At 38.5% G+C, this 26,851-nt stretch overlaps 1 protein-coding gene across 1 annotated transcript in view; it reads right to left on the bottom strand.

Moving 5' to 3' along the window:
- The window catches only part of ADGRL2 (adhesion G protein-coupled receptor L2), a 271,801-nt gene extending 245,679 nt beyond the window's left edge, over positions 1-26,122 (bottom strand). The window contains exon 1 of the mRNA XM_067726676.1: positions 25,973-26,122. The gene's annotated coding sequence lies outside the window, so the exon portion shown is untranslated. The remainder of the gene's footprint in view (positions 1-25,972) is intronic.
- Positions 26,123-26,851: the final 729 nt, after the last annotated feature.

Raw genomic sequence — 26,851 nt, 5'->3', positions numbered from 1 at the left:
TCAAATCAGTGGGAGCTAGGTTCTACAACTGATAGCCTCTTTGAATCTATGAATATGATATATATTTACATTAATATATCAAACTTAGGGAGGACAACAAAATTTTTCCCATATTCACCTGCTCATACGTTTTCCAGATTTGCTTTATTGATGCATAGATGATTTACGACCTTTTCTTATACTGCTTGAAGTGGCTTGTGGTTGAACTTGGTGTAGCCTACTTCCATGAATAAGTGTATATTATTAAGTAGTATTCCTTATGAGAAAAAAACGTGTATAACTTAATTTTACTAAAATTTTGGTGTATCATTTTTAATTTTATATTTCTTTTCTCTTGTTTCTCACCTCCAATGTTATACCTACCATGAACTGCTTTGACAGCCAGCAAAGGTAGTTAATATAATTGGAATGAATAGGTGAAGAAAATATAAAGACTCAGCATGTTAACCTTAGAGAAAGAATGCTTTAATTTTAGTGCAGGTTTTTAAAGGTTTGTTGTTGGTTTTTTTTTAACATCTATAATACAGCTATTAGAATCATTCTGTCCTAACTGGAGTTGAGTTCTCCACTTTCACACTGATAGCCTTAGCAGCAATTTGTTTGCATATGCTTCCATTCCATTTTCATAATAAAATATAGTTAACAAAAATGAAAATGCCAAGAAAATAAATGCGTTTCTAAAAATGACAGGGGATGGGGTGGGGGTAACTGGACATGTTTTCTAACCCAGTCCACAAAATCATGTTGTCTCTCATATCACATTCCTTAAAGAGACTAACCAAATAGAAGATAGCCAATTTTCAGAAATGCTCCCTCAGGAATCAGTGGGAGATGTTCAAAAACCACTCTGAGTCAACATGCTGACAGTGACCAGGAAAAAAAAAAAAGACAGACTCCCCTAGCATTTGAACTGTATACAAAGAACCATCACATCCCAGACTTAGGGAATGATATATGATGCACCTGGAAAAGTGCATTCGGTTAGGATAAACTCAATTCCAGAAATATGTGGAAGATTGGAGAGAGTTAAGAGAAAATAAAAAAAAATGATGAAGTGACTGGGGAGGTGAGGTTGGGAGGGGGCTTGGGAAGAAAGATTAAAGCAACTGACAAAGTAACTTTTAAGATTTGACATGATAAGAGCCAAGAAATATTTTAAAATAGCAAATTCTATAAAGACAGAGAAATTACTTGGAATGGTAAAAGACCACAGGAAAAGAAGCAAAATTAAGAAAGCTAAAATTCTGGCTATGTATAGAGGAAAATGAACAACAACAAAAATAGTAACTTTTGGAATATCCTCTTCAGGAGTCCTAACTCATGGCAAATTTACTACTAAACGCAAAGGAAGTCATGGGTGTTGGAAGATGATTGTTAAGGAACTACATGGTGGTGGACTGCATGACTGGAGACGTTCTTTTCCACTTAGCATTTCTATAAGTCTACTATATGAAAATCCAAATTTATGTTGAACAAGGGTATATTCCTTGACAAGCAGCAAGGTTTAAAACAAACTTTTAAACAACCAATTATTACACAGTTTTCCCTGGGATCTCTGACTATTTTAGGGAAGAAAACTTTTGTTAATCCGCTGTTTTCCAAAAACAATTCAAATAAAAATAATAAAAAAATCTGAAATCCTACCCCCAAGGGTTAATAACTACAGAGGTGTCCAACAGATATTCAATCACAAAAATTTAAATGCTCTTTTCATTAAGCCTTGTGTCTTTTAACATAGCTAAACCAAGATAATTGTTTTGGGGCTAATTTCTGAGGCTATTTAATAACACCTCCTGCTAGACTTCTCATGTAAACTCAGCAAGAGGAAGCATCCAGAGTAATAAAAAAATACTTGTGCTCATTTTACAGCTCAAATTCATACTTTATAAAAGAGATCCTGCTGTTTGAGTTTGACAACTGCCATACCAACTGCACTGGGGAAGATTGGATTAGGAGGCAAAGCTGACTATGCAGTAAAGTCCCCACTCTCTAGCAGGATTTTTATGTAAATTCCATTACAGTTCATACTTTTGCAGGTAATGAAATGGATACAAAACACTTCAAGGTTTCTAAGTCAGCAAAATAATGAACAGGATAGCCTGTAAACCACTTTAATACATTTTTGACATTTGGTCACTCATAAAAATGGGCTTTGTATTTCTTCTTTCACGTGGGTTTTCTTTTTTAATGCTACATTCTAACAACTCATAGCTCTACTGGTTATTGCTAATGTATTAACATGGACTACAAAGAGTTCAAAACTTTAAATTTCAGTAAAAGGCAAATTTTGCATTATGTTTCCTTAAGAAACTGTGGACAGTTTTTTTTCTCCAAAAATGGCATTCCTTCAGATTGGAAAAAAAAGCACACATATTTTATAGACTAATGGCAGTGCCAGAGGGATATGCTTTTGTTATTAACTAATCATAAAATTTTAAATATATAGATTGATCTATAATTATTCTTTTATATAATTTGTGATGACATGCATGGGTAAAAGTGTGTTTGCAAAAAGACTAGCCTCTAGAGAAAATGTGTTTTTTGATTTCCAAATGGATCTTAGCAATAGTCAATGACTATAACAGAAACAGTCAAGAAAACTATTATGTAGCACAATGTATAAAATGTATTCTTTACCTTCTGCTATTGTCATTTTAGTTCCATATACTGTATTGCACTTGAAGGTGAAATTCCTATTAGTGTCAATGGAGAATCCAGGCATGGGGTAAAGGAAACACAAGACTTTGGCAACAATGACACAATTCTCCAAGTGAAGCAAGAATGTGAACAAAGTATGCATTTCACATTTAAAGTATTCTGGTGATCCATTATCCCATTAGTATAGTTGAACTTTTCAGGAAAGTATGCTCATCTTTATTTTGGGATGACTGACACACATGCAATATTCCCTTTGGTATAGTTAATAATTTCAGTCAAAATAGGAAGCCTATTGACATTTTACCTCATTGCCAAATCAAACAAGATTAGTTATATGAACTGAGTCTCACTGATAGATGAATTTTGACAGTGAAATGTCAAAACATGATGCATGACCTTTGACTTGTAGTTGGACTTTTGGGAGCCATGCAGTGCCTCTCTCCAAAGGAGAAAAGTCTGGCCTTAGGTTCCTGTGGACCTATGCAGAAAATCATATACTACTGGTTCATGACTTATGTTCTAGAATGCTTCATTCTCATGGAGCTCTCAAATGCACTCAAGTGTTCCAGAAGCAAATACTCTAGGACTTTGTTTTGGGAAGTACTGATAACTTAGAGAAACAGCCAGAAGAAAAGTGGAGACAATGTGACCAACCAATGCCAAATAGAGGCAAAAACCTCACATGCACTAATAACAATATTGAGTGTTACTCAAGTTTGTACTGATTGCTTTACATGCATTATCCCATATAAGCTTCAGGACAACCTATGATGTAGGTCTAATATTGTCCCCATTTTACAGATGAGAAGACTGAGAATCAAAAACATTTAGCACTGTTTTTCTGATGATCAAATACTATGTAGTAGAGTTAGGTTCGAATCTATGTCCAGCATTCTCAACGACTTCAAATATTCCCCTTCCCCAAAAAAGTTTACTTGCTTAATAGGATGAAGAAAGAGAATGCACCTGTATCTTATAAAATAAATGTAACTAAGACTTGATAACATTAAAAAACAAAACAAAACAAAAACCCCCCAAATGTCTCCCATTCCTTCAGTCTATCACAATGACCACCACCACCAAAAGCAACAACAAAGAAAACGTAATTTACCTTTTATACATACATTTTGGGATAAACATTGACACTTTTATTGAGATATAATTGACATATAACATTATAATAGCTTCAGGTGCAAAACACAGTGATTTGATATTTGTATATAATGTGAAATAATCACAATAAGTCTAGTTAACATCTGTCACCATACATATAGTTACGGAATTTTATTTCTTGTGATGAGAAGTTTCAAGATTGACTCTCTTAGCAACTTTCAAGTATAGTATTATTAATTATAGTCACCATGCTGTACATTACATTTCTATAACATTTATTTTAGAACTGGAAGTTTGTACCTTTTGACCCCTTTCAGTCATTTTGTCCACCTTCACTCCCTTACATTGACTTTTTGTGGTTTTATTCTTATGTGTGCCTTTTGAAGGTTTTTAACCTAATTTAATCTAGGTCTTAGATTCTGATTTTGTTTTTGGTGGTGATAGTGTGCATGTTTTTGTCCGACCTACATAAATCACAGCTGGTTATACTGCTTTAATTTCCCTCTAAGAGATTTTTCTTTAAAAATGCTAATCACCTAGGAAAGAGAAGATAGAGATTCCTCAGTTTGTTATTCCTCAATTTGTTATTCCTCAGAAAGAGTCCTATATGATTCTAATAGTAACCAAATGTAGTTTCTAGGAATATAATTGTATTTTCAATGATGACGACATTAGCCAATGAATGTGCACACACTCATGTCAGACCCTGTGCTAGATGCTTTGGGTACAGGGATGCATTCAGCACTCACAACAATACTGTGGAGTAGGTATTATTGCAATCATTTTTACAGATAACAAAACGGAGCTCAAATAATCTAAGGAAAATAAATTAAGGAAACCGCTGAGGGTTATGCAAAGTCTATAGCAGAACGGACCCAACACAGATCTTTCTGTTTTCAGAGACCTTGGTTTTCCCTTTACCACATTGTCTGCCATATTCAGAAACGTGAACTATTTAAAGCTACTTTGTTTAAGGCTAGAAATAAACTTTTAAGATCTGACAAACTATGTTAGAGACAAGAAATAAAGTTCACTAGTGTAAGATACAATAGCATATATGCCTCTCTTTCTTCCCTTCTTACCACTTACATCTTTCTTCTCTCTGCTCTCATCCCTTTTTGAATGAGGTGATATTATTTATTTCAGTACCTTGAGCAATTATGATGTTGTGGAGCTTTGGATGTCCTGGCAGTGGTTGCCATAAGTGAAGGGAAGAAACACATAATCCTTAACTTTAGAACTGACAAGCCTAAGGATGCCTGTGGGAACAGGATGCCTTCCCTTCCTTGATCTGGTTGGGCCTCAAAATCTCAACTATTAATTGTGATACTAACGTGCACAGTGGACCTAAGAACTCTGCTTCCTTTGACTTCTGTTCCTCATTATGTTCTGTGTCCTCGGTCTCATGAAGAGACAATGAAACAGAAAGCAGGGGGGGATAAAAGATATCTCCCCCAGCATTTGGCAATTTGACATGTATGCAGATCTACATTTGTCTCTGTCTCATCCTTTTGAAGGTAAGCTTGTGGGGAGTACCATGCATGTCATGCTGCATTAAGTGCTCAGCACACTCTCACTCAACGCTTAACATAGTAACTCTCATATTCTTTCGAGAGAAAAAAGTCTTCTTTTCTTATGTTCAGCCAACTGAAAAGATTCATAAGAATGGTTTAAAAAAACTGAAAGGTGACTTGAAGCACAAAAATGTACAAGATACACACACACACAGAGCAAAATGTCATAGTGGTAAAATGTACTATTTGAGTTGTTGCTCTTTCTCTTGTTTAGACCTAATGTCTGGATAAAATGTTTGTTCACTGCTGGTACATATTGTATCACTCAAGAATATATGTACTATGTGTTTTTATAATTAAAGAAAGAAAAATTCATCTGTTTGTGAATAAATCTGTACTTTTGAGTGGCCTGTTTGGTAGAAAGTTTATAGTACTTATTTTACTAACAAAAAAAGAAAGATTTTACTAAAACAGCTTCCTCTAGAAAATAAATCTGGATATGAACAGGAGCAGCTAAAGCAAGAAGCAGTAAAACCCCCAAATAATATTACAAACATCTTAAGTCACTTAACTTTATGTAAATCTACTGAGGAGAAAAAAAATGAGAGCAGAAAAAAATGACTGAACAAAGCAGGTTAAAAACTGGGAGGAGAGAACCCTTGCATCAAAGAAAAAGAAACAAAAGAAATTATAAGCTATTCTTTTACTGGAAAGACACTAAGACTTGCACCTACGATACATTGGAGTAGAAGCAACTATAAAAGAAAAAAAAACATGCCCAAACCTGTACTTGGATCAAGGGGGAGTAGCTACCTGCCACAATTATACAAAACCATCTCAATTTATTGTTACAGGATTATTTATGAAATAGGGAAATACTCAAGCATGCAACACACTACTCAGAATTTTCTCCTTTCAATCAGTAAGTTATACCATTCAGAACACAGCAAGTGCCGCATTCATTAACTTCTAATACTGAATTCAAGTTTTCTAAACCTTCTTTCTCCTCTCTAGAGTTTTATGCCTGACTTCTGTTCCATTGTGTATAAAAATGTATTAAAAAGATGCATATTTTTTACTCTACTGTTTTCTTTGTTTTTTCTTTTTTTTGCGGTATGTGGGCCTCTCACTGTTGTAGCCTCTCCCGTGGCAGAGCACAGGCTCTGGACGCTCAGGCTCAGTGGCCATGGCTCACGGGCCTAGCCGCTCCGCGGCATGTGGGATCCTCACGGACTGGGGTACGAACCCGTGTCCCTTGCATCGGCAGGCAGACTCTCAACCACTGCGCCACCAGGGAAGCCCTACTGTTTTCTTATACATCACTAAGTAAAAAAATATTTCTCAGATATTAAATATACACAAAGGTGATTTTCCTGTAAATTATAAAAATTGCTTAAGGTAAAATGATCAGTAAATATTTTTAAACAAAGATATTTAAATGCAGTTATTTTTAGGAAAGTTTGATACCATATAGCCCCAATCTTTGTCTAATAATAAGGTAACCATTTACTTCTTGTTGTCTGGGGCAATCCCAATTTATGTCTCTTGCTCTAGCACAATTAATAATAGTATCCCTGTTTCTCTCAAAGGTATTCAAGTGTATACAAAAATTATATAGTGACTTCTACCTAATATCAAGGCAGCCTGGCATGGAAAGACATGAAGCTTTTGAGACAAGCCCATAGTGGGTCTGTGCATATTTCCATCATTTACTTACTATGTAAACTTGGGCAATTACTTGTTCACTCTGAGACCAATTTTGTGGTCGGCAGCACATGGATAATAATAGCTCATAGACTTGTTGGGATAACATGAATGCAATAGTGTTGTCTGTGTACATACACGAATGAGGATAATAAGATCACCTTATAAAATTGTTGTGCAGTTTACTTAAGATGATGAATTCATACATAGCGCTTAGCACATGGTAGGTACGTAAAAAATACAGTTTTCATCATACTCATTCTCATAATCATCATTATCATCTGCCATTAGTGGCTGTTTATAAATAGTAGAGTTAATTGCTTCTCTCCTTCTAACCTCATCTTTTCTGGTACTCACTGATGTCACATCTGTGGAAGATGTTTAGAAATTTGACTTGTACTTATAGCAATCAGGAATATGAGCATTTTACTAGCATGTTTAGACTGAGACTGCTTTGAACACTACCTGGACAGAATTTGGTCTAGTTACTGGAAAAAACACATTGTTTTGTTTGGTATAAGAATGAATGTCGCAGGGCTTTCCAGGTGGTGCAGTGGTTGGGAATCTGCCTGCCAATGCAGGGGACACGGGTTCAATCCCTGGTCCGGGAAGATCCCACATGCCATGGAGCAACTAAGCCTGTGAGCCACAACTATTGAGCCTGTGCTCTAGAGCCCGTGAGCCACAACTACTGAGCCTGCGTACCGCAACTACTGAAGCCCGCACGCCTAGACCCCATGCTCCACAAAGAGAGAAGCCACCACAATGAGAAGTCCACGCACCGCAACAAAGAGTAGCCCCCGCTCACCACAACTAGAGAAAGCCCACGCACAGCAATGAAGGCCCAACGCAGCCAAAAATAAATAAATAAAATAAATAAATTTATTAAAAAAAAAAAGAATGAATGTCTCAGAGTGTATCCTAAAAGTCCCCTCAATGCAGAAGAGTAGGAATTCTGACTCTTGGACAATCTGGGAAAATCCCAGATTCTCCACTTGGGGAAATTTCTTTGAAGTCTCCAACTGATTCTTAAAAATTCAAGCAGCTTCCATTTAATTTCATTATATATTTGTTTTTGCTTTGAATTTTTAAGTATCTTAAGAATCTTTAATCTAGGTAAATCTGTGCTCTTGTGAAATGTACAGTATGTGGTCTGGGGCTTCTCTTCCTTCTGACCCACCTCTGCCTGTTCCCAGGTTACATATACCCCACTTTGAGAAAGAGCAGAGACTTCCCAGTTAAATACAGCTGGCTTAGAAGCCAGTTCTGTACTTTGTGGCCTTTGCCATATTACTTAATTTCTCTGAACCTCGGTCTCCTGGTCTTAAAAATTGGGTTACTATAAAATACCCATCAAATTGTTTGATAATTAATGTGATAATGTCTGTAAGGCCACTAAGTCGCATATTAGGAGTTCAATCCATGTCAGTTATTTTATATCCTTTTAGCGTTATTTAAAATGTTTAGTGATATCTAGCCATGTCACATTGATGAGGACTGATTTGAATTTATTTCTATTGGGACACAGAGCCCAAAAGCCATAAAATAGATGACATCTGGCTTACCACATAAAAATGTCTGTGCAATCCAACATGGAATCTCATGCAACTATCCAGGTTCTCTCTTTCAAATTCCCATAGTAACTCAACCTTGAGTGGTAAAAGCTTATTAATGACCTTACTTGACTAGACATACATGTTTTTTGGAATCCAATTGCCATAAAGGAACCATATGGTTGAGATCTTTTTAGACTTCAGAAAGAGCATTAATAAAATGAAAACAGAAATAACATTCCAAGGCACAGGATTCAATCAGCCAAAGACTTCATTCTTGGGCTTTCCTGGTGGTGCAGTGAGTGAGAGTCCGCCTGCCAATGCAGGGCACGCGGGTTCGTGCCCCGGTCCGGGAAGATCCCACATGCCACGGAGCGGCTGGGCCCGTGAGCCATGGCCGCTGAGCCTGCGCGTCCGGAGCCTGTGCTCCGCAATGGGAGAGGCCACAACAGTGAGAGGCCCGCGCACCGCCAAAAAAAAAGAAGACTTCATTCTTTACTTAGCTGACACTTTGGTGTCTTTCAGAGTCCCACTCAGACATATCCTCTTTTGGGAAATGTTTCTAAAAGACCCTGTGCTTTCCTCTATCACTGTACTTATTACAAACCACAGAAAATTCATGTTCATTTATCTATCTGCTCCCTTAACCTTTAAATCTTTAGAGGTTGTTGCTATTTTTAGTTGAATAAATAAATATTTAAATATTTTTTCATTTTAATTCGAATGTGATAAGTATTGAGAGAGAGAACTCACATAAACAAAAGCTTTGAGGATCTTCAATAATATCTGAAAGTAGAATAGGGTCCTGAGACCAAGTAGTTTAAGAACCACTGCTCTAGAGTATAACACCACTCAGCTTTGTATCCAGCGTGCCTGGTATTAATAGATGGGTTGGTGATGAGTAACTGAGTATTGCATATAGTGCCAAAAGCATCTTACACTATAATAGAAAATATCTTGATATGTAATATGTAAGGAATCAATTAAAATGCAATTTAATTTTTTCCTTATCATTATTTCTTGCTTCATAATGCCTATCTCCAAATGTGAGATAAGGAAAGGAACTGGTCATAATTAATCACATAATTAAATCACTCAAGAAGCATCTATTTGGAAAATACTATTTGCCAGGTACTGGCTTAGGTATTGGTGGTGAGGAGGGAGACAGAGAAATAGGTTATTTCTCTTAAAGTCCATTCTCTGACAGCTAAATCAAAGAATTTACTTGGTTGATTATTGAGTTATGGATTTTACAAAAAATTGGGATAAGATAATTTTAACATCTTTCGAAGGTTTTTTACAAATATTGGTTGACTATTTTTTTTTTTTTTTTTTTTTTTTTTTGTGGTACGCGGGCCTCTCACTATTGTGGCCTCTCCCGTTGAGGAGCACAGGCTCCGGACGCGCAGGCTCAGCGGCCATGGCTCACAGGCCTAGCCGCTCCGTGGCATGTGGGATCTTCCCGGACCAGGGCACGAACCCATGTCCCCTGCATCGGCAGCCGGACTCTCAACCACTGCACCACCAGGGGAGCCCAGAATAGAAAATATTGATGGCATCTCACTATTGATAGCATCTTAGATTCAGTAAAATATAATAGCCCAGAAAAACTAAATAAAACTTGATTCTAGGGGGCGGGCTTCCCTGTTGGCGTAGTGGTTAAGAATCTGCCTGCCAATGCAGAGAATACGGGTTCGAGCCCTGGTCCGGGAAGATCCCACATGCCGCGGAGCAACTAAGCCTGTGCGCCACAACTACTGAGCCCACGTGCCGCAACTACTGAAGCTCTCGCCCCTAGAGCCAGTGCTCTGCAACAAGAGAAGTCACCACGGTGAGAAGTCTGCATTCGCTGCAACTAGAGAAAAGCCCGTGCGCAGCAACAACGACCAAAAAAGCAACCAAAAATAAAATAAATAAATTAAAACAAAACAAAACAACTTGATTATATAGTTATATGGTGACATCATATTCAGGATAGTGGTCTCTAAGGCCTTGAATCGCCCCTATTTCCCTCTTCCATCTCCTTGGAAAGTAGTGGACTCATCTAATGAGCAAATAAGCTGGTTTGCTTCAAGGCAAGGTAAGCAAATTTGAATGACACTATTTGATCCCTGTTAACTTTAGAGTTTGCTATAAAGTCTGCACAAGGGGAAAAAATCCAGCCCACAGCCCAAAGGGAAAAAATCCAGATGTTTAGTTAATTTATAAATAAGATTTGGTCCCAAGACAGAGATTTCTGAGTGTATCCTAATTTTTATATTTCAAAATATTAAACGTTTCCTCAGCTTACCCTTGAGTATATATACTTTTAAATGGAAATAGTAGCATGCGTGATTTTTTTTTTTTTTTGCATTACCTCTCTTTTCTGAAGTGCCAAGGAAAGTAAATGTATGCAAAAACATTTATGCCCACATCACTATCTGTACAGTGGTTAAACAATCAAAAGCACTTCTGCAGAGGCACATATGAAAATTAAGAGCAGTCCCACTTCCTCAGTCAAGACAGCCATGCTGTTCTGGCTGCGCATACGCATAATGGAAACAAAATTGCTTTAAATAATCAAAATACACAAAGGCACATTTTTCTGAGTGATTGGAAATAACCCTGACAAATGCTCACATTTGGTAAATTATGAGCTAGCCAAGTTACGTTTGCATAAACATAATAAAAACATTTTTTAAAAATTTAGTAAGCATATAAAGCAAGGTATTCTCTTGAAAATGAATTTCTTTGACAGATAAATCAACAACCATGCAGGGAAAGTTTCTGAAGGTGCCTCCCTGAGTATTTGAGAGAGAGGGGTGGGGGAGAGAGAGAGAGAGAGAGCGCCTGTGCGCGTCTGTGTATCCAGATACATATTTCGACGAATAAAAATTGTGTAGAATTATAAAAGAGGCAGAGATATTCTTCCAACTAAAAATAAATGTAGAAAAATCTTAGACACATCAAATAGCTACTTGTATTTTTAAAAGAAGAACACAAACTATGTGCAATTGAATGCTATGTTAATACGGTACACAAATAATTAATATTCCCCAGACATAACTCTTTGGTAACACAGAGATTACTTATTAGGTAAACACATAATTATATTTTCTTCCAACAATCTAGATACTGCACCTCAGCGGCACACTTAAACAGGCATCAGTATGTAGTTGTAGAGGATCTGTGGGTGGCTCATTTAAAAAAAAGTATTTGAATAGGGCGAAAACTAATTTTCTATTCACAGGTAGTATGGCACTATTTTTTATCAGATTGCTTTGGGTAGGTCCGGAGCACTGAGCACTACAACATGTGGTACATCAAAACAAAAGCCAAAGGAAGATGTACATTCATTTAGGATTCCTAGATTGGCCTATTCCTTAAGCTAAGCATAATACGGTAGGGAGGCTGACTACTGAATTTGCTGCATGGATAACAAAGCTCTTCTGAGAATTCTGTAGCCTTTAGAAATTGCCAGTCGCTGAAGAACACACCCTTACATGAAAGAAATATTATCAAGGCCTTTTCAAATGTGCTTTCCACATAAGATAGAACATTTTCACACACATCCACGAAGGTAAACTGTGATCAAAAAGATGAAATAGGCCAAGGACAGTGGGTGGAGTGAAGGTGACTTTCTTAGGAAGAAATTCTTTTAATTCCTAAGTATGAATTGTAGGAAGAGCCTAATTGTCCTTTACATCCTTAGTCATCTTTGAACATCATCAACTTTTCTCCATTAACAGCCACCCACCTTCACTTGACAACACGAAGTAAGAGCTTGAGAGAAACCAGAATTACAACAGGTCTCCAGTTGGGTAAAATGGTGTAGAAAACCAGGTTAAACTGGTGCTACTTGCCTCACTCTTGAAGTAGGCCTTCTTCCTTATCTTCTCTTCTTCTAATTTTAGGGTAAACTCCTACAAAGCTTAATGCTTTGCTTTGTTCCAATATTCAAATACACTGGAGATATTTGGTAAGAACTTATCACCTAGTAATATGATTTCTCTTCCCATCATTTTAATGAAACCTCTCTCCTGAAGGTCATCAATGACTAATTAATTGTGACACCCAACATTCTCATAGTTCATCTTTCTTGTCTGTGTCTCTTGCTTGTCTCCTGACCAGCCCTTCTTCCAGAAACTCTCCACCCTTCCTCTCCGTGGACATCCCCAGTTTTCTTTTTAACTGTGTGACTACAACTTTTGTCTCCTTCCTCTTCACACTTTTCATATGTGTGATTTAAAAGTTTCTTCCTCAGCCCTCTTCTCTCCTTGTTCTCTCTCTTCCTTGACAATCTCATCTACTCTTTCCTGCAGATGACCCTCACAGCTCTCTCGGGCCCTGTCATCTCAGAGTGCCAGGTACAGGTTTCCACCTGCAGTCTTCTTTTCCACGATAGGCTCTGGCACCACGAAAAACTCATTACGTTCAAAATGAATTCAGTGTCTTTTCTCTCACATTTCCGACTTCTCCTAATGCTTCTTATTTGCTTAATGTCATCACCAGGGTTTGAAGTCTCAAAGTCAAATACGACAACTTTCCTGTTTCCACAATAATTTGCAAAACCCTGTCAATATTTCCTCTTAGATATCGCTGCCATTTATATCCTCTTTTCCATGCCCTCTCTTCTATACACTATCCCAATAGTTTCCTCAGTGCTCTTCAGACTTTTCTGCATCCAAACCACTTTATATATTGCTGCCAGAAAAATCTTTTTAAGACACAGTTTTCTCATGTTTATGTGCATTTCCATACCTAAATTCATTTGCTTCAGGCATTTGCTTTGGCAGTATTTTTCTTTTCCTACAGAAGAAATCTCTCTCTTCTTGGTGCCTCTATGTCATCAAGTATTCTAGTCAAACAGGTTTGTGTTCCCATTTAAAAGTGAGCTCCATAAGTAAAGTGTCTTGCAAGTTTATCCTCAAATCCCCTACATACACTGCAGTGACTGACATAAAGTAGACTCTCAAGAAATCTTTGATTTAAGTTGGCTTGAGTATTATTCCTTTGTTTAAAAACTTTCCACATTCCCTATTTTTACGTGCTACAAACTCTTTTACCTGGTAAACAGGATCTTTAGATTTGGGATCTGGTAAACATTGGGAGGAGGATAAGCGAGACCCAAACAAAAAGGAAACTGAGAGGGCTTCCCTGGTGGCGCAGTGGTTAAGAATCCGCCTGCCAATGCAGGGGGCACGGGTTCGAGCCCTGGTCCGGGAAGATCTCACATGCCGTGGAGCAACAAAGCCCAGGCGCCACAACTACTGAAGCCTGTGCTCCACAGCTACTGAAGCCCGTGCGCCTAAAGCCCATGCTCCACAACAAGAGAAGTCACCGCACTGAGAAGCCCACGCACTGCAACAAAGAGTAGCCCCCGCTGGCAGCAACTAGAGAAAGCCCACGACAGCAACGAAGACCTAACGCAGCCAAAAATAAATCAGATGAAATAAATAAATTTAAAATATAATAAAAATAAAAAACATTAAAAAAAAGGAAACTGAGAGAAGCAACTGGAAGCAAGTGGTAGAGTGGAAGCATTCTGAGACAATCTTTGTATTGTCCTTTTGCCTACTGACTGTCACCTGGTCCTTGGGATCCCTGACATACTACAACCACTGATCTCTCTAGGAATCTCAGAATGCACAGTGCCCCTGTTATACCACACCCGGGCCTGCTGCTTCCAGGCATTGCCCTGTGTCCAGTGGCAGCCACTCAGTGACTGATGTGGTCCTGTCTTCTGGTAGGAAAACTGAAATAGCCAGCTAAGCCCAAGAATACACCCGTCCTAAAATGCTAATGGTAATTCCAGACATATTAAGCAGAGACTTAGACCTTTGGGACCTTCTCTTTCTTTGCCAAGTGATACATGGGAACTATGCTTATTTATTTATTTACTTATTTATTATAAATTTATTTATTTTATTTTTGGCTGTGTTGGGTCTTCTTTGCTGCACGTGGGCTTTCTCTAATTGTGGCAAGCAAGGGCTAATCTTCGTTGCATTGTGCAGGCTTCTCGTTGTGGTGGCTTCTCTTGTTGAAGAGCATAGGCTCTAGATGCATGGGCTTCAGTAGTTGTGGCTCACAGGCTCTAGAGCGCAGGCTCAGTAGTTGTGGTGCAGGGGCTTATTTGCTCCGCGGCATGTGGGATCTTCCCGGACCAGGACTCGAACCCATGTCCCCTGCATTGGCAGGCGGATTTTTAACCACTGTGCCACCAGGGAAGCCCGGGAACTGTATTTAACACTGGTTTTCAGGCAATGCTGCCCAGGTTTTGGTGCCTAATACAGGGAGTATGAGCTAACAGGAATCTGGGTTATGTAGGGGGAAAGTGCTGTGATAAAGGGAAACCTAGGCAGCTCCATACAGCTTTCTCCACTGTTGAATAAATACATTTACAAGGCCATAGGTGAGCAGAAGGAAGGAGAAGCCCAGAGGGATAGTTTTCCCCAAAGACTAAGCTCTTTTGTGCATTGTCTCCTTTACTTCAATGTGCAGATGTCTTCCCCACAGTTCCTTTCTCAGTGGAGAATGGAAGAGCACTAAACTGTAAACAACTACTTTAGGTGTACTGATATTGAAGAATGTAAAGTTATAGATTGTTTCTCAATTACAAATCGAGTCCCATTACTCACTTTACCTTGACACAAGTTAGTGTCAAAGTGAAGCTTTTACAATGACAATTTTCCATTTCTCCATTGTCCCACATTTCTTTACCTAATATTGTAAATTATTTTTGCTCCACCGTTTTTTTTTTTAGTAAGAAAATAAAGTCATTTTTATCTCCATGTCATATCCACCCTTTCCTATACCCTCCCAGGGAATGATTTCACCAACATCCTCACTAGAATTGAGGGCATCCAACATATACTCTCATAACTTTCCTCACATCTCCCTCGGATTTTCTCTGCCACCAGCCCCTTTTCCTCTCCTTTCTTGGAGTAATATTTTTTAAATCTCTAAAGCTAACACAGCTACCTGTACTCTCCCCAACTACTGCCCCATTAAGGACACATTTCCGCTTAAACCCCCAACTGCTCAGCTTCACTAGTTTTTTTCTTTCCTACAAACATGGTTAAATCTCCACTTTTGCTTCACTTCTTCCCCTTCACTTTATGAATAGAGATTCCACGCATTTCCTATTTCCAATTATTCACACTTTCATTTTTCTCACGCCCTTGAAATATGTATCCAGCACCCACAAATCTGTGGAAACAGTTCCTGTTGACCATATCCTTGCTGAATCAGTAGCTGCTGTCAGCTGGTCTATAAGTCTCTGTAACAATCAGCATAGCTGACCATTCTGAATCAGCGGTGGTGTGTTGTGCTTCCACACTGGGTTACAAACTTTCTTCATGTCTGTGGCTAGAGCTTCCGCAGGATTCCTGAACACTTTCTCTCTCCAGATGAAATCCTCTTCTTTCCTCTCTACACATTTATTCTCCTTCCTTCCTATCCTGGAACTGTTTCATGAAATTATTTGCATCATCTATGAAAATAGGTCATTTCATATATCACCACATCCTCACACTAGAAGCTTCCTATAGACAAAATCTTCTAAGACTTTTTGCTCTCCTGCCAAAGTTACTAATATATCCACATACCAAATATTTTTAAATATTTTGGTCTCAGGCAAGTGGAATTTTCTTAATACACACATATTTTGTGAATTTATTTTTGGTTTATTTTTGTTTGTGCTTTCTGACCATGGGTATCTGCTCATGACAGAACCAAGAGGAAAAGTTGTTTAAGCTCAGGGTACTTGGAACTCATAGCCCCTGAAAACCACAGTTTTCACATTACTGTGCTTTTACATCATGAAGATACCCTTGAGTTCTTTCACTATCCTGGATTTTCTCCTTCCTTCTTGCATATTTTTAGTAACTATGGTGAGAGAGTTAAGACCACTCTGAAAGTGAAGTGGGAGCCTAGGTGGTGTGTATGAGTGTTTTTACTGTCACTTTCCCCTTTGTACATAGACATATCCCATATCTGTAGGAAGTTTTGGCAGTGGAACACTTGAACAGACATCTAAGGAAGGAAAGTTCATGCTCTCTAGTCGGTGTTCCTGAACTGATCGAGAATACTTAGGTAGATAACTGCTTACTTTTGGTCAGACCAAATGGCATCAAATATCTGTCCTATATCATCTACATGGTGTGTCCAGCTTTTCTCCTTGAGAAATTATAGATTTAGGCTTTCAGAGAAGGGTATTGACAGCCTTCCTCTTCAATCTATTCTTTTTTTTTTTTTTTCATGTTTTTTACATCTTTACTGGAGTATAATTGCTTTACAATGGTGTGTCAGTTTCTGTTTTTATAACAAAGTGAATCAGTTATACATATACATATGTTCCCATATATCCTCCCTCTTGCGTCTCCCTCCCTCCCACCCTCCCTATCCCACCCCTCTAAGTGGTCACAAAGCACCGAGCTGATCTTCCCGTGCTATGCGGCTGCTTCCCACTAGGTATCTATTTTACATTTGGTAGTGTACATATGTCCATACCACTCTCTCACTTTGTCACAGCTTACCCTTGCCTCTCCCCATATCCTCAAGTCCATTCTCTAGTAGGTCTGTGTCTTTATTCCTGTCTTACCCCTAGGTTTTCATGATTTTTTTTTCTTTTCTTAAATTCCATATATATGTGTTAGCATATGGTATTTGTCTTTCTCTTTCTGACTTACTTCACTCTGTATGACAGACTCTAGGTCCATCCACCTCATTACAAATAGCTCAATTTCGTTTCTTTTTATGGCTGAGTAATATTCCATTGTATATATGTGCTACATCTTCTTTATCCGTTCATCCGATGATGGACACTTAGGTTGTTTCCATCTCCGAGCTATTGTAAATAGAGCTGCAATGAACATTTTGGTACATGACTCGTTTTGAATTATGGTTTTCTCAGGGTATATGCCCAGTAGTGGGATTGCTGCGTCATATGTTAGTTCTATTTGTAGATTTTTAAGGAACCTCCATACTGTTCTCCATAGTGGCTGTACCAATTCACATTCCCACCAGCAGTGGAAGAGTGTTCCCTTTTCTCCACACCCTCTCCAGCATTTATTGTTTCTAGATTTTTTGATGATGGCCATTCTGACAGGTGTGAGATGATGTCTCATTGTAGTTTTTTTTTTTTTTTTTTTTTTGCGGTACGCGGGCCTCTCACTGCTGGGACCTCTCCCGCTGCGGAGCACAGGCTCCGAACGCGCAGGCCATGGCTCACGGGCCCAGCCGCTCCGCAGCATGTGGGATCTTCCTGGACCGGGGCACGAACCCGTGTCCCCTGCATCGGCAGGCGAACTCTCAACCCCTGCGCCACCAGGGAAGCCCCTCATTGTAGTTTTGATTTGCATTTCTCTAATGATTAATGATGTTGAGCATTCTTTCATGTGTTTGTTGGTAATCTGCATATCTTCTTTGGCGATGTGTCTATTTAGGTCTTCTGCCCATTTTTGAATTGGGCTGTTTTTTTTTTTTTTTTATTGAGCTGCATGAGCTGCTTATAAATTTTGGAGATTAATCCTTTGTCAGTTGCTTCATTTGAAAATATTTTCTCCCATTTTGAGGGTTGTCTTTTGGTCTTGTTTATGGTTTCCTTTGCTGTGCAAAAGCTTTGAAATTTCATTAGGTCCCATTCGTTTATTTTTGTTTTTATTTCCATTTCTCTAGGAAGTGGGTCAAAAAGGATCTTGCTGTGATTTATGTCATGGAGTGTTCTGCTTATGTTTTCCTCTAAGAGTTTGATAGTTTCTGGCCTTATATTTAGGTCTTTAATCCATTTTGAGCTTATTTTTGTGTATGGTGTTAGGGAGTGATCTAATCTCATACTTTTACATGTACCTGTCCAGTTTTCCCAGCACCACTTATTGAAGAGGCTGTCCTTTCTCCACTGTACATTCCTGCCTCCCTTAGCAAAGATAAGGTGACCATATGTGCATGGGTTTATCTCTGGGCTTTCTATCCTGTTGCATTGATATTTCTGTTTTTGTGCCAGTACCATACTGTCTTGATTATTGTAGCTTTGCAGTATAGTCTGAAGTCAGGGAGCCTGATTCCTCCAGCTCCATTTTTCGTTCTCAAGATTGCTTTGGCTATTCGGGTTCTTTTGTGTTTCCATACAAATTGTGAACTTTTTTGTTCTAGTTCCGTGAAAAATGCCAGTGGTAGTTTGATAGGGATTGCATTGAATCTGTAGATTGCTTTGGGTAGTAGAGTCATTTTCACAATGTTGATTCTTCCAATCCAAGAACATGGTATATCTCTCCATCTATTTGTATCATCTTTAATTTCTTTCATCAGTGTCTTATAATTTTCTGCATACAGGTCTTTTCTCTCCTTAGGTAGGTTTATTACTAGATATTTTATTCTTTTTGTTGCAATGGTAAATGGGAGTGTTTTCTTGATTTCACTTTCAGATTTTTCATCATTAGTGTATAGGAATGCCAGAGATTTCTGTGCATTAATTTTGTATCCTGCTACTTTACTAAATTCATTGTTAGCTGTAGTACTTTTCTGGTAGCATCTTTAGGATTCTCTATGTATAGTATCATGTCATCTGCAAACAGTGACAGCTTTACTTCTTCTTTTCTGATTTGGATTCCTTGTATTTCCTTTTCTTCTCTGATTGCTGTGGCTAAAACTTCCAAAACTATGTTGAATAAGAGTGGTGAGAGTGGACAACTTTGTCTTGTTCCTGATCTTAGTGGAAATGCTTTCAGTTTTTCACCATTGAGGATGATGTTGGCTGTGGGCTTGTCATATATGGCCTTTATTATGTTGAGGAAAGTTCCCTCTATGCCTACTTTCTGGAGAGTTTTTATCATAAATGGGTGTTGAATTTTGTCAAAAGCTTTCTCTGCATCTATTGAGATGATCATGTGGTTTTTCTCCTTCAATTTGTTAGTATGGTGTATCACATTGATTGATTTGTGTATATTGAACAATCCTTGCATTCCTGGAAGGAACCCCACTTGATCATGGTGTATGATCCTTTTAATGTGCTGTTGGATTCTGTTTGCTAGTATTTTGTTGAGGATTTTTGCAACTATGTTCATCAGTGATATTGGCCTGCAGTTTGCTTTCTTTGTGACATCCTTGTCTGCTTTTGGTATCAGGGTGATGGTGGCCTCGTAGAATGAGTTTGGGAGTGTTCCTCCCTCTGCTATATTTTGGAAGAGTTTGAGAAGGATAGGTGTTAGCTCTTCTCTAAATGTTTGATAGAAATCGCCTGTGAAGCCATCTGGTCCTGGGCTTTTGTTTGTTGGAAGATTTTTAATCACAGTTTCAATTTCAGTGCTTGTGATTGGTCTGTTCATATTATCTTTTTCTTCCTGGTTCAGTCTCAGAAGGTTGTGCATTTCTAAGAATTTGTCCATTTCTTCCAGGTTGTCCATTTTATTGGCATAGATTTGCTTGTAGTAATCTCTCATGATCTTTTGTATTTCTGCAGTGTCAGTTGTTACTTCTCTTTTTTCATTTCTAATTCTATAGATTTGAGTGTTCTCCCTTTTTTTCTTGATGAGTCTGGCTAATGGTTTATCAATTTTGTTTATCTTTTCAAAGAACCAGCTTTTAGTTTTATTGATCTTTGTTATTGTTTCCTTCATTTCTTTTTCATTTATTTCTGATCTGATCTTTATGATTTCTTTCCTTCTCCTAACTTTGGGTTTTTTTGTTCTTCTTTCTCTAATTGCTTTAGGTGCAAGGTTAGGTTCTTTATTCGAGATGTTTCCTGTTTCTTAAGGTAGGATTGTATTGCTATAAACTTCCCTCTTAGAACTGCTTTTGCTGCATCCCATAGGTTTTGGGTCATCATGTCTCCATTTTCATTTGTTTCTAGGTAGTTTTTGATTTCCTCTTTGATTTCTTCAGGGACCACTTCGTTATTAAGTAGTGTATTGTTTAGCCTCCATGTGTTTGTATTTTTTACAGATCTTTTCCTGTAATTGATATCTAGTCTCATAGCATTGTGGTAGGAAAAGTTACTTGATACAATATCAATTTTCTTAAATTTACCAAGGCTTGATTTGTGACCCAAGATATGATCTATCCTGGAGAATATTCCATGTGCACTTGAGAAAAATGTGTATTCTGTTGTTTTTGGATGGAATGTCCTATAAATATCAATTAAGTCCATCTTGTTTAATGTATCATTTAAAGCTTGTGTTTCCCTATTTATTTTCATTTTGGATGATCTGTCCATTGGTGAAAGTGGGGTGTTATAGTCCCCTACTATGAATGTGTTACTGTCGATTTCCCCTTTTATGGCTGTTAGTATTTGCCTGATATATTCAGGTGCTCCTATGTTGTGTGCATAAATATTTACAATTGTTATGTCTTCTTCTTGGATTGATCCCTTGATCATGATGTAGTGTCCTTCTTTATCTCCTGTAACAGTCTGTATTTTAAAGTCTATTTTGTCTGATATGAGAATTGCTACTCCAGCTTTCTTTTGGTTTCCAATTGTATGGAATATCTTTTTCCATCCCATCACTTTCAGTCTGTATGTGTCCCTAGGTCTGAAGTGGGTCTCTGTAGACAGCATATATATGGGTCTTGTTTTTGTATCCATTCAGCCAGTCTGTGTCTTTTGGTGGGAGCATTTAATCCATTTACATTTAAGGTAATTATCAATATGTATGTTCCTATTCCCATTTTCTTAATTGTTTTGGGTTTGTTATTGGAGGTCTTTTCCTTCTCTTGTGTTTCTTGCCTAGTGAAGTTCCTTTAGCATTTGTTGTAAAGCTGGTTTGGTGGTGCTGAACTCTCTCAGCTTTTACTTGTCTGTAAAAGTTTTAATTTCTCCATCAAATCTGAATGAGATCCTTGCTGGGTAGAGTAATCTTGGTTGTAGGTTTCTCTCCTTCATCACTTTAAATATGTCCTGCCAGTCCCTTTTGGCTTGCAGTTTCTGCTGAAAGATCAGCTGTTAACCTTATGGGGATTCCCTTATGTGTTATTTGTTGTTTTTCCCTTGCTGCTTTTAATATGTTTTCTTTGTATTTAATTTTTGACAGCTTGATTAATATGTGTCTTGGCATGTTTTTCCTTGGATTTATCCTGTATGGGACTCTATGTGCTTCCTGGACTTGATTAACTATTTCCTTTCCCATATTAGGGAAGTTTTCAACTATAATCTCTTCAAATATTTTCTCAGTCCCTTTCTTTTTTCTCTTCTTCTTCTGGAACCCCTATAATTTGAATGTTGGTGCGTTTAATGTTGTACCAGAGGTCTCTGAGACTGTCCTCAGTTCTTTTCATTCTTTTTTCTTTATTCTGCTCTGCAGTAGTTATTTCCACTCTTTTATCTTCCAGGTCACTTATCCGTTCTTCTGCCTCAGTTATTCTGCTATTCATCCCATCTAGAGTATTTTTAATTTCATTTATTGTGCTATTCATCATTGCTTGTTTCATCTTTAGTTCTTGTAGGTCCTTGCTAAATGTTTCTTGCATTTTCTCCATTCTATTTCCAAACTTTTGGATCATCTTTACTATCATTATTCTGAATTCTTTTTCAGGTAGACTGCCTATTTCCTCTTCATTTGTTAGGTCTGGTGGGTTTTTATCTTGCTCCTTCATCTGCTGTGTGTTTTCCTGTCTTCTCATTTTGCTTATTTTACTGTGTTTGGGGTCTCCTTTTTGCAGGCTGCAGGTTCATAGTGCCCGTTGTTTTTGGTATCTGTCCCAAGTGGCTAAAGTTGGTTCAGTGGGTTGTGTAGGCTTCCTGGTGAAGGGGACTAGTGCCTATGTTCTGGTGGATGAGGCTGGATCTTGTCTTTCTGGTGGGCAGGTCCACGTCTGTTGGTGTGTTTTGGGGTGTCTGTGGACTTATTATGATTTTAGGCAGACTCTCTGCTAATGGGTGGGGGTGTGTTCCTCTCTTGTTAGTTGTTTGGCATAGGGTGTCCAGCACTGTAGCTTGCTGGCCATTGAGTGAAGCTGGGTGCTGGTGTTGAGATGGAGATCTCTGGGAGAGTTTCGCTGTTTGATATTATGTGGAGCTGGGAGGTCTCTTGTGGACCAGTGTCCTGAAGTTGGCTCTCCCACCTCAGAGGCACAGCACTGACTCCTGGCTGCAGCACCAAGAGTCTTTCATTCACATGGCTCAGAATAAAAGGGAGAAAAAGTAGAAAGTAAGAAAGAAAGAAAGAAAGAGGATAAAATAAAATAAAGTAAGATAAAATAAAGTTATTAAAATAAAAAATTATTAAGAAAAAAAAATTTAAGAAAAAAACAAGCAAACAAACAAACAAAAAACGGACATATAGAACCCTAGGACAAATGGTGAAAGCAAAGCTATACAGACAAAATCTCACACAGAATCATACGCATACACACTCACAAGAAGAGGAAAAGGGGAAAAAAATCATAAGTCTTGCTCTCAAAGTCCACCTCCTCAATTTGGGATGATTCGTTGTCTATTCAGTTATTCCACAGATGCAGGGCACATCAAGTTGATTGTGGAGCTTTAATCCGCTGCTTCTGAGGCTGCTGGGAGAGATTTCCCTTTCTCTTCTTTGTTCGCACAGCTCCCGGGGCTCAGCTTTGGATTTGGCCCCGCCTCTGCGTGTAGGTCACCGGAGGGCGTCTGTTCTTCGCTCAGACAGGACGCGGTTAAAGGAGCCGCTGCTTCGGGGGCTCTGGCTAACTCAGGCCAGGAGGGGGGCCGGGGGGGGGGGGGGGACGTTGCACCAGGCTGAGGCGCGCTGTACGTTCTCCCGGGAAAGTTGTCCCTGGATCACGGGACCCTGGCAGTGGCGGGCTGCACAGCCTCCCCGGAAGGGGGGTGTGGATAGTGACCTGTGCTCTCACACAGGCTTCTTGGTGGCGGCAGCAGCCTTAGCATCTCATGCCTGTCTCTGGGGTCCGCGGTTTTAGCCGCGGCTCGCGCCCGTTTCTGGAGCTCCTTTAAGCAGCGCTCTGAATCCCCTCTCCTCGCGCACCAGTAAACAAAGAGGGAAGAAAAAATCTCTTGCTTCTTCGGCAGGTCCAGACTTTTCCCCGGACTCCCTCCCGGCTAGCCGTGGTGCACTAACCCGCAGCAGGCTGTGTTCACGCCGCCAACCCCTTCAAACTATTCTTATAAAACTTTGGAGCTTGCTTGATAGACTGTTTCACATATCCTTTACAGTGTCCATTTGGCCCTGGGGGTGGAAGCAGCTCCTTTCATCTTACACAAGAATGGGGTTGAAGAAATGTCTGAGAGGGAATTAGTCTCCCAGAAAGTCCAGGAGAACTGTGTGTGTGGAAGGCCATACATAGATTCAAGTTTCTGCAAGTGGGCTTCTCCAAGGTGATCATTGCTAATGGCATATATTTCCCAGGGAAACCGAGTTAGGTTCCTTCATTCAACCCCTGAGAGAAAGGAGATGGCAAATGCAGGGTCTGTTGTGTACCTTGCTTACTATTGTATATCCTCTGCTTTGCAGCATCTGACAAATAATAGGTGCTCCACAAATATTTGTACAATAGAATTGAAATGTATTAAAATGTATTAAATGCATTGGCAAGGAAATAGTAGCATTGGTAGTAGTAATAGCAGATTTGGGGGACTTAGGTAAATTCCTTATATTCTTGTACCACTTTCTGAAGAAAGTATCAGATATTTTCTTCTGGTTATGATTAAGGAAGATTTTTTTCCCTAGGGTATTGTGAAAGAAGCTGGGAATTTGGTTGAAGCTGATCTCTGCTAAGAGATTCAGGGGTCAGAATGGAAAATCTCACCTCAGTACATTTTAGGATTAGGTGCTTTCTCAAATAAATCAATCCTTTCCCCGAAGCCTCTGGCCACTGATGCTGGACACAAGATACTAGATTTGATACACAAGTAGGCAATTCAACTGTGACCATTGCTTTATTCCTCCTTGGAATTTACATATAAATTTAACTTTTTAAAATATAGTTTCACCAATTATGAAAAAATGGCTATTTTGGATAATTACATGAAACGTCAAATAGAAATATTCTATAACTGGTAACAATGTTACTGACGTCAAATTGGCGTTATTGCAATGTTTCGTGTACCCTCGACAGTTTTTTAAAAGCCCAAAACATTTTATTTTAATCAGGAAGAAAACAAGGTATGTCACTGATAAAAATAATGCACATATTTTTGTGCTTATTATTTAAAGAAAGGAGAAACATCTGAAATCTGTTTGCTAACTACAGTATAATACAAATTAGCCTGCAGGCACTGTGTGTGCTGTATTCTGTCTGCTTGCCAGCCCCGCTTAGTCCCAACGTATTAATGAGCAAGTACAAGTATTTGAACAATCAGCATTTCCGCATTTGCATGCAAACTCTCATGCTGTGTAATTATACACAGAGCTGGCACTCAAATTAATTAAAGCTGATTTCTCTGTGACTGCAAACTGGTCATATCCTCAGCTTCGCCTTCTTATGAAGTTATCACTCTGCATTCAACATGACACTTCTGTCCCTGGCATTCTTAGTAATGCTAATATTCGACAATTGTGAATCCAGAAATATTTTAGATTGCAGCTGACAATGGCTATGTGTTCTTGTGCTTTTCCTCTCCTCCCTATTTTCCCCTTTCTGGTATAAAGATAAAAAATAGCTCTTGAATGCCTGCTTTGTAATTATCTCAAATAATAATGCAAACAAATTATATATATTGTTTCAGCTCATTTCCTCCTCTCTTTTATGATTCCACCCACTTGATTAGCACTTACAAACAATTCATCAAGCTTTAAAAAAAACTGTTTATTTGATACTAGCAAACAATTAGTTTTGATGGTTTTGGTCTTAATTCTGAAAAGGCTTTAACAAATGCTGTTTTATTTTAATAGATAAGGATCTCATAATTCAGGATCAGGGAGATTAGGAGAGAAGGAAGCAGCAATGACTACTAGATTTGATTAAGACTTTTTCAATCCTCATCAAACAGAGACCATTATTTGCCAAAGAGATCCGTAAATGTTAACTTCTAGAGCAGAAGACTTTCCTTAGCTTTTCCACAGTAAAGTCATCTCCTTTTGGTTTCTCAGTTCCTCCGAAGTTACTCTTTCTGTGACAATTTCTTTGAAGAGACATCCTTAGAGCAATTAAGATAACATCACGATTCTGTTTCATAAATTTAAATCTCCAAATACAGGTGGCTACTAAAACCGTCTTCATGTAGGGCCCTGGGAGATGATCTGCTTTGACACATTGTTCTGAAATCACTTCTTACCACTCAACCGCAGTTCACCATCACCCCATTTCTCTGTATCCCATCAACCAGAAACAACACAGACAGCTATTGCAGGGGCTGGATGTCTCTTTTCAGAGCAGGCACCAAACAATTCTATCCCTCAAGTTCAAGATCCTGAAATACACTGCCAAGAAGATTGCCTCAGCAGTCTACATTTGAGAGGGAAGACTGAGTAGGGAATCGCCTTATAATCTATCTCTAGTGATCACAAGAGATATAATTGCCCTTACCTTATCGGTAGTACTTCTGGGTCCACACAGAACATCAGTTAGCAAACTCCCTTCAAATTCCAATTGTCATACAATGAGAAAAGAGTATCTTTCCCGGAGAGGCTCTGGGGAGATCACAGTCACAACACTATTATCGTGATCCGAAGTCTGCCCTTCTGTCTTGTCATGAATTTCCTATGCAGACAGGTGTCATACTGGCATGAATTTTGTTGCCAAGTACACTTTAAGAGTGGGTGTGGCTGTGATCATGTAGCCAGTTCCACCAGTCTCTAAACCCTCACAACTTTCATTGCTTTCGATATTTCACTCAAGTACCCAGTGACTTCATGGGTTACCCACGCACTGGACCCGACTAATAGAGGTGTGGGAACAGTATCGAGTTAAGCAGCACGGTCATCGTAGTACACAATGCTCATTGCTACTGGCAAATACCTGTTTGCTGACTCAGGATTGGACTGCACTGAGCAGGACCAGGCAGTTCTACTGCTTTCTGTTTGCTTCCTTTTTAGAAACTATCCTCTTCTAATTAACCATTCAGCAAAAATAGATTCTTTGTGATATTCATTCCTTAAAAATATAGCTTTTTTAAGCATAGAGAATTTCTATATTTTAACCTTTTTAAAAACAAGCACTCTCAAAACAAAAGACAAAGAAAATTGGAATTCCCCAAATAATTAAAACAAACATCACTGCATATGTTGTACATTTTGCTCTTAAATTTTCTGATAGCAAATCAAATAGTTATGCTTCTTTTACTTTTTCTTAAAAGAAAAGGATATCCAATAAAGATGTTAAAAAAAAAAAAGAAAAGGATAATAGGAGAAATGTTCTGTAAACATCTTAGGAAAAGGGAAGCTTTTCCTCTTTCAGAGTAGTAGA

This window comes from Pseudorca crassidens, chromosome 2 (assembly GCF_039906515.1).
Source record: "Pseudorca crassidens isolate mPseCra1 chromosome 2, mPseCra1.hap1, whole genome shotgun sequence".
In the NCBI taxonomy this organism is placed as follows: domain Eukaryota; kingdom Metazoa; phylum Chordata; class Mammalia; order Artiodactyla; family Delphinidae; genus Pseudorca; species Pseudorca crassidens.
Note: the sequence above shows the minus strand (reverse complement) of the source record. Positions and strands in the feature narration are given on the sequence as shown.